This window comes from Kogia breviceps, chromosome 11 (genome assembly GCF_026419965.1).
Source record: "Kogia breviceps isolate mKogBre1 chromosome 11, mKogBre1 haplotype 1, whole genome shotgun sequence".
NCBI lineage: Eukaryota > Metazoa > Chordata > Mammalia > Artiodactyla > Physeteridae > Kogia > Kogia breviceps.
Genome location: NC_081320.1, coordinates 87,004,754 through 87,012,192, shown reverse-complemented (window position 1 = coordinate 87,012,192; position 7,439 = coordinate 87,004,754). Strand labels below are relative to the sequence as shown.

At 36.8% G+C, this 7,439-nt stretch overlaps 1 pseudogene; it reads left to right on the top strand.

Annotated features, from left to right (window-relative positions):
- Positions 1–3,110: 3,110 nt before the first annotated feature.
- On the top strand, positions 3,111–4,260 carry LOC131765239 (E3 ubiquitin-protein ligase Mdm2 pseudogene; annotated as a pseudogene).
- Positions 4,261–7,439: the final 3,179 nt, after the last annotated feature.

Genomic DNA, 7,439 nt, shown 5'->3' with positions numbered 1-7,439 from the left:
AAAATTTAATTTGCTCTTCTTTTTCTACTTTCTTAAGTTGAATCTCCAAAGACTGATTAGAAACATTTCTTTTTTTCCCAGTGTAACCAATTTTTTCTAAGCACCACTTAAACCGATCACATAAATATTGATATGTTATATTTTCACTTTCATTTAATTCAAAATCTCTCCTAATCTCTTTTCTGTTTTCTTCTTTGACACAGGATTTATTCAGGGGTATATTTTTAAAGTTCAAAATATTTGATAATTTTCCAATTATTATCGATTGATTTCTAGTTTCATTCCACTGTGGTCTGAGGATATATGTTGTGCAGTTTCATTCTAGAATCTGTGTCACAGAATATGATCTATCTTGGTGAATAGTGTGTGTGCACTTGAAAAATAATGTATTCTTCTGGTTTTAGGTTTCTGCTCTCTGTCCTGTAAATGTTAAGTAGGTCAAGTTAGTTGATAGTGTTGTTCTTACTGATTTTTACTTTACTTATCCTATCAATTACTGAGATATCTCCAACTATGATTGTAGATTTTATACTAGTCATTTTTAAAATGCCATGGGTAGTGGCACTGATTCTTAATGTCTAATAAATTAGCAAACTTTTTATATTTGCTTAAAGCCACACAATTAGCCAAAATGTGTCTGCTAAATTCAATGTAATTTGGGTTTTAGTCACAATAAGAAGCATCAGATACTTTTCACTGAGCAACAAATAATAGCAACAGTTTATGTGTTCACGGATAATATAATCAAAGATATATTTTGGTATTGGGGGATCTATCCATATTTTTAAAACTTTCTAAGTATCACTAACCAAAAGGCAAGACACTAGAATTCTTCTGACATTAAGATCCTGGGCAATGACTTTTAGAAAATTCCCATTTTAAGGCTTAATTGCATCAGCTGTAAAAGAACAAAGATCAGCTAAATGAGATTTTAAGACTGCTTTCTGTGACCTCATCCTCTTCATCAAAATCAACATACTTACTTTATTTACAATTTGATTTATTTTTAGGGCCTACCACTTTTTTTCTATGAGGTAACTTACCAAAATGAGCCTCACTTTGTCAATTACAAAATAAGACCATAACACAGCCCTACCTATATACCAGGTAATAAATGAGAAGATAAATAGAAAATTTATTTTGCCCTGGTCGAGAATTGTATACAACCAAGTTGATATTATCATAATGATCATTATCTGCCAAAAACCCTGACATGGTAGTGAAAGTTGCTACTTTGCTCTGAAATACACAAAATAACACTTCTGCCCCAGAAACTTAATTATACCTGTCCTATCATTTTGTATAAGTCTTTGAATGGTCTTATATTGTTTCTAACTCAACATTTCATGATCTTTCCTTCCCTAGGCAGCTAATTAAATCAGTGATGGAACTGTTCAATTCATACTACGGCAATCAGGAATTTCTATTTCTTCTCAACTAGTTCCCTCACATAATTGCAGTTTCTTTTTCTAGAATCTCAAAGAAGCAAGATTGAATGAGCCTAATGGCTTACGTTCAGAGCCACAAACAGAACTGACTTCTCAAGATTTTGGCCAACTGGCATCCATCTGAATGGAAGATGGTTTGACTGGTCAAAACTGAGCTAGAGGGACTTCCCTGGTGGCGCAGTGGCTAAGAAACCACCTGCCAATGCAGGGGACACGGGTTTGAGCCCTGGTCCAGGAAGATCCCACTTGCCACGGAGCAACTAAGCCCGCGAGCCACAACTACTGAGCCTGAGAGCCACAACTACTGAAGCCCGCGTGCCTAGAGCCCGTGCTCCGCAACAAGAGAAGCCACCGCAATGAGAAGCCTGTGCACCGCAACAAAGAGTAACCCCCGCTTGCTGCAACTAGAGAAAGCCAGCACATAGCAACAAGGACCCAATGCAGCCATAAATAAATAAATATTAAAAAAAAAAAAATGAGCTAGACTGTGCCCTAATGTGGCTTTTGATTAATCTACTCGAATGCTTCTGAATTTGTGCCATCCACTTTAAAAAGAAATTGAAAGCATGATTTCTTATTTTTCATCCAGAGAGGATTAGTGGAGAGAAAATTAAGTTCCCTCATCTAAGTAAGTACCTCAGGGAACTATTCACCTATCAATGTATAGGACAGTTTCAGCCTGTAGCTTATCCAATTTCATTAGCATTAATGGGAGTTTTTTTTGTGAAATCCTGTGTGAATCATCGCTTTAGGAGTTCTGTAAGAGTATGTTGATTACTGCTATTTTTGTAATGGCTCTGTTCTGCAGTTCCAACTTTTAACTCATTAGGCTTGCAATAGATGCTAAATTTTGGAAGGAATCAGACTTGGACTTCTGAAGGTAATTAAATCAGAGCAGTATCACATAGAATCATTCACCATTGTGAATGTTAGATGCTGTTATGTGTTAGGTCCCAGGTGTTCTACTGGCTTGCTGTCTACAGTGTGAGAAGACTGAAATTGAAGTTTTTAGCTTTCACCTAATTATGTTATGTTTTATTACTGTGTACTCATCTACAAATATTCTTACTAAAGCCCTCTTTCTTTTCTTCGTTGATGGGCCATGAATTCTGCACCCATTCAGATGATCCTTCAAGCACCCTGCCTTCCCTTTTACTTGGCTTCATAATATTTAGTGACCTTTACATAGCATGAAAAGAGAATTTGTGTCCAAACCTGGGCAATTTTGAAAATGAAAAGGGGAATTGGTGGAGGATGGGGAGACTTGAGTGCACATGTGCAAACGCCCAGTGACGCGCAGGGAGACCCGAGCAAGCCGGAGCCCCTTGAGCCTGTGAGGTCTGCGTGCCTGAAAGGAAGATGTGCAGAGAAGCCCAGCCAGAGGGGTATCCCTAACACCTCTAGGGGTCCTACTTCTTTTACCCCCCAGAAACCTCCTCCAGACCTAGTGTGTTCCTGAGCCCCAGAGGCCTGGGATATGAGTGGTTTGGGAATTCAGAGGAAGAAGCCATGACTTCTGAGAAGTAAATTCAGATGAACTACCTGGCGAATGACAAAGAAAGCACAGAAATCTGATAGCGTTTCTCTTTCTTTGATGAAAGCCTGGTTTTCTGCATAACGAGGGATATATGTTGTGGAAGAAGTAGCAGATAATTCACAGAGATGCCATCAAATCCGGACCGTGATGCTGGTGTAAGTGAACATTCAAGTGGTTGGAGCAGGACCCAGTTTCAGATGAATTCTCTGGAATTTAAAGCTGAGTCTCGATTCAGAAGAGGATAGCTTTAGCGCGGAAGAATAGCTCTCGAGAAAGATGGCGAGGTACATCAAGTTCCTGTACATCAGACGTGGAAGAGTGATACAGACTCACTTGAAGGAGATCCTGAAATGTCTTTAACTGACTACTGGAAGTGCACTTTATGAAATGAAATAAACCCTCCCCTTCCACTGCCTTGCAACAGACGTTGGACCTTTTGTGAGACTTAGCTTCCTGAAGATAAAGGGAAACTGTCAGAGAAAGCCAGTCTAGAAAACTCGACACAAGGAGAAGATGGATTTGATGTTCCTGATTGGGAAAAACAAAAAACAAAAACAAAAACCCTACAGTGAATGATTTCAGAGTCACACGTTGAAGAAAATGATAAAATTCACCTGAGCCTCCCAGTCCCAAGAAGGTGAGCGCTTTTCTCAGCCATCAACCCTTATAGCACCACTTCTAACAGCCAGGAAGATGTCAGTGAGTTTGAGAGGGAAGAAACAAAGGACGAAGAGGAGAGTATGGAACCTCGCTTTCCTCTTAATGCCATTAAACCTTATGTGATTTGCCACATTCCACCTAAAAATAGTCGCATCCTCTGTGGCGACACAGGACATCTTATGGAATGTTTCACATGTACAAGGAACCTTAGAAAAGTATGCAAGATGAGTAACTTCTAGAGATTTGCTGTACAAAATAGTTTATATATATGCACATACATATACATATGTAGTTAACAACATAGCATTGTGCACTTAAAATATGTTGAGGATAGATCTCCTGTTAAGTGTTCTTACACACAAACAAGAACATAAGGAAATTGTTGGAGGTGATGGATTTGGTTAGTACTTTGATCGTGGTGATAACATTACAGGTGTATGCTTATGTCCAAACTCATCAAAATGTATACATTAAATATGTGTGATTCTTTTGTATATCAGTTATACATCAAAAAGCTTTAAAAAAGAGAGAAAGAGAAGTAAGCCTTGTCCAGTATGAGGACAGTTAATTCAAATGATTCTGCTAATTTATTTCCCCGAGTTGACCTATCCATAAAAGTAGCATTATATATTTCTAACCATATAACCCTAAATATTTTGACAACCATAACAAGTGCTTTTATTTTTTTACATATATCAAAGCAAGAAAGTATCTCAGTCCATGTATATTTTTTCTCTTAATAGTATAATTTACCTACATTGGCGGGGATAGTGAATATTTGCTTTCATTTAGGAAAATGTAACATCTGTTTATATTTTATATTTGGATTTTAATATAATTTGAATTGGATATACAGCTCATCCTTTACCCCTACTCCGCATGTTTTAAATCTTATCCACTTTCTATTAAATGAGAAGTATCTGAGATATAGATATATAAATATATATGTGTGTATGTGTATATATATATATACATATAGAGAGCATTTAAATGTAACTTATTTAGTACTTTTCGTGTAAGGAGAAAAATTTTGTGTGAAATATTCAATATTAATATTTTAGATATCCTTTAATCTTCTGAGCCTTAGTTTCTCAGCTCTTTCAGAGCCTCTTAAAATACTCTTCCTGGATAAAAAAATAAATTGGTAGTTATATTTGGTGTTATGTAGTTAAATTGTACTTCTTTTTCTTTGGCTACTTTAGTATATAAAGAAGTGGTGGTAAAGACGTTGTCGATACAGAAGTCTTTGAGAATAATCATAATTTATCCACAAGACAAAACTTTTTAAGGCTCCATAGTAGAATATGGAGTTGTCCTGGTGGGAGGGGGGCTCAACTCTGTATATCAGGCCTTCTTTCACACTGAATTTCAGGATTTAGTGGAATCTATTGTTTCCTCTAAGTTGAAAACAAATCTAAGACACTCTGAAGTACCCTCTTGGTCTTGACTCCATGGTTCCTGGCAGTTTCCTAGGTTTCAGATATTTGCTTAAGGCTAATTCTAGGAACCAGTGAATTTGGAAAGATGAATTCAGAAACGTGATAACAGAAAAAAATGTTCATTTTAAAACTAGCCAGAAAGGTCATAGCTTTTTTCTGAATTATCCAAAAATTACGTATCACTTTTCTTCAAGAAAGACAGGGTCAGAACATAGGATTCTAAAGTATCTCTCAAACTGTGTACATTGACTTTTTGATTTATGTTCAAATGTGAGTCATATTTGAAGCAAAATAGTATAGATTACCATTTTTATTTAGGTTCCAGTGTTTCTCTCCTTTATATGACAGTTGTACATACTTAGGTGAGGGCAATAAAATCAACTGAACTGTAAGTTTAGAATAGAACTGAGGGGTCATTTTGCACAGCAACTTGTATGCTAGTCACTGACAGAACATGGCTATTATAAATTTCAAAAACAAAAATACACACTCACACACACACAACTTACCATGCATGCATGTGTAAGTAGGAAACAAACGGCTGAAGAGATCAGTCCTCAGCCAAAGAGTGATACTCGAATACAGTAGAGCTTTATTAGTTTGTAATTTATAATGTCTCAAATAGAACAAAGTAGAATTCATCCTTTCTGTGGAAAGTTGGTGGTAATAATCAGAATATAAACAATGTATATCCAGGGTATATGCATGTAATGATTATACTATTTATAAAATACTCGTATCTATGTGAAAATGGAGTCTCATTCCACATGCCTATGGATTACTAATGTAGTCTTGATTACATTTTAGGTTTAGTATTCATATTTATTGATTTACAAATAAATACGTGATTTATTAAGTGCTTGATTAAGAAAAAACTGAAAGGGGAACTATTAATGATTATGTAAGGATGGCAAGCATAAAATGAGTCACCTTACCTCTAACACCAACCTTCTGATATACCCCCTCACCATGGTACACCCCTGGTCCTTAAATTCTGGAGAAGTTTCATTTATAACACCCTAGATTTTTTAATACAACTTTCTACCCTCCAAGTTCTCCAGTTAGTATTATTCCCAACTTATCTGTATCCTATTCTACTCCTGTCCACATCCTTCTCAATTCTGAATAGATTTCAAGTCGACCCACTCTCTGATATCCTCCTTTCACTTGGTCTATTGACATTCTCTCGCACCCACCTTACAGATCACTGATTTTGGACTACACCAATTGTCCTTCCTTAATCAAGAGCCAGGCTAGGTACACTGTTCAGAGAAGAATGAGTGCCTCACAAAGTACTGTTCCTGTAAACATATTTTCACTAACATGAAATAGGCCCTCAAGACCCTCTGGCAATCCTGTTCTCTCATCATCACTACACTGGTTATTTTAAGGCCATCTCCCTTAAGCCTTCTACATTCTACCTCTTATTTCAGAGAAAATAAATGCCATTTAAACTGGAAATGTGTCAACACCAAACCCACAAAGGTAAATGAACCTGGACCCTTATTTTTATCTTTTACACCTACCACAGTGTAAGAGAGACCTTCCTCCTTTGTAAGATTAATTCATTCACTTCTGTTCTGGAATCTATAGCTTTCTACTTTCCAAGAGACCTTGATATATTGATTGTTCCCTCTTTTAAAGAAAGCAATTAGCTAACATGGGTTGAAAGTATATTGACACAAATTTACAGATGAAAAGACTGAGACCAGGACCAATGTCCAAAGTCAAGCTGCTTGAAAATGGAAGAGCTAGAATGAAGATTGGCATATGTGACACCACTGATAGAGGAATTATTTGCTACCATATATTGACTGCATCACATAATCATTTAAACAGCCTCAGCTCTCTCTCACCCTAAATATAATCTTGGAATCAGTGTCTACTCTTCCTGTCTCTCATTTTCATATCTCTCTCATTTACTCATTTGTTCACAAGAATCAGGCTTTACCTTGCTAGGTTCCTCTGACAGCTCAATTTCGCTGTGATCACCTGTGAGCTCCTTGCTGTCAAAACCACTTCTCCGTTCTGAGTCTTACTTGATATTTGATGTTTTTAATCACTCAATGTTTTAAAAAATGTTCTTTCACTGGGCTCTGTGACATCACAAGTTTTAGCTTTCCTTCTACCTCTGGCTGCTCTTTCTTGGTTTCCTCCATATATTCCTATTTCCTTAAATGGTTCTCAATTATTGATTGTCAATAGGATTTAGTCCTTGGCCACATCATCTGTTATGATGACCTAGATGAGTACCTGTCTTACAGAGCTTCCCAGAAATGCAAGGAAAGTCTGTTTGAGCTCTTATTCACCACCATCACCTCCACCCTCTCACACACACTTAAAGTTTTAGAGTTT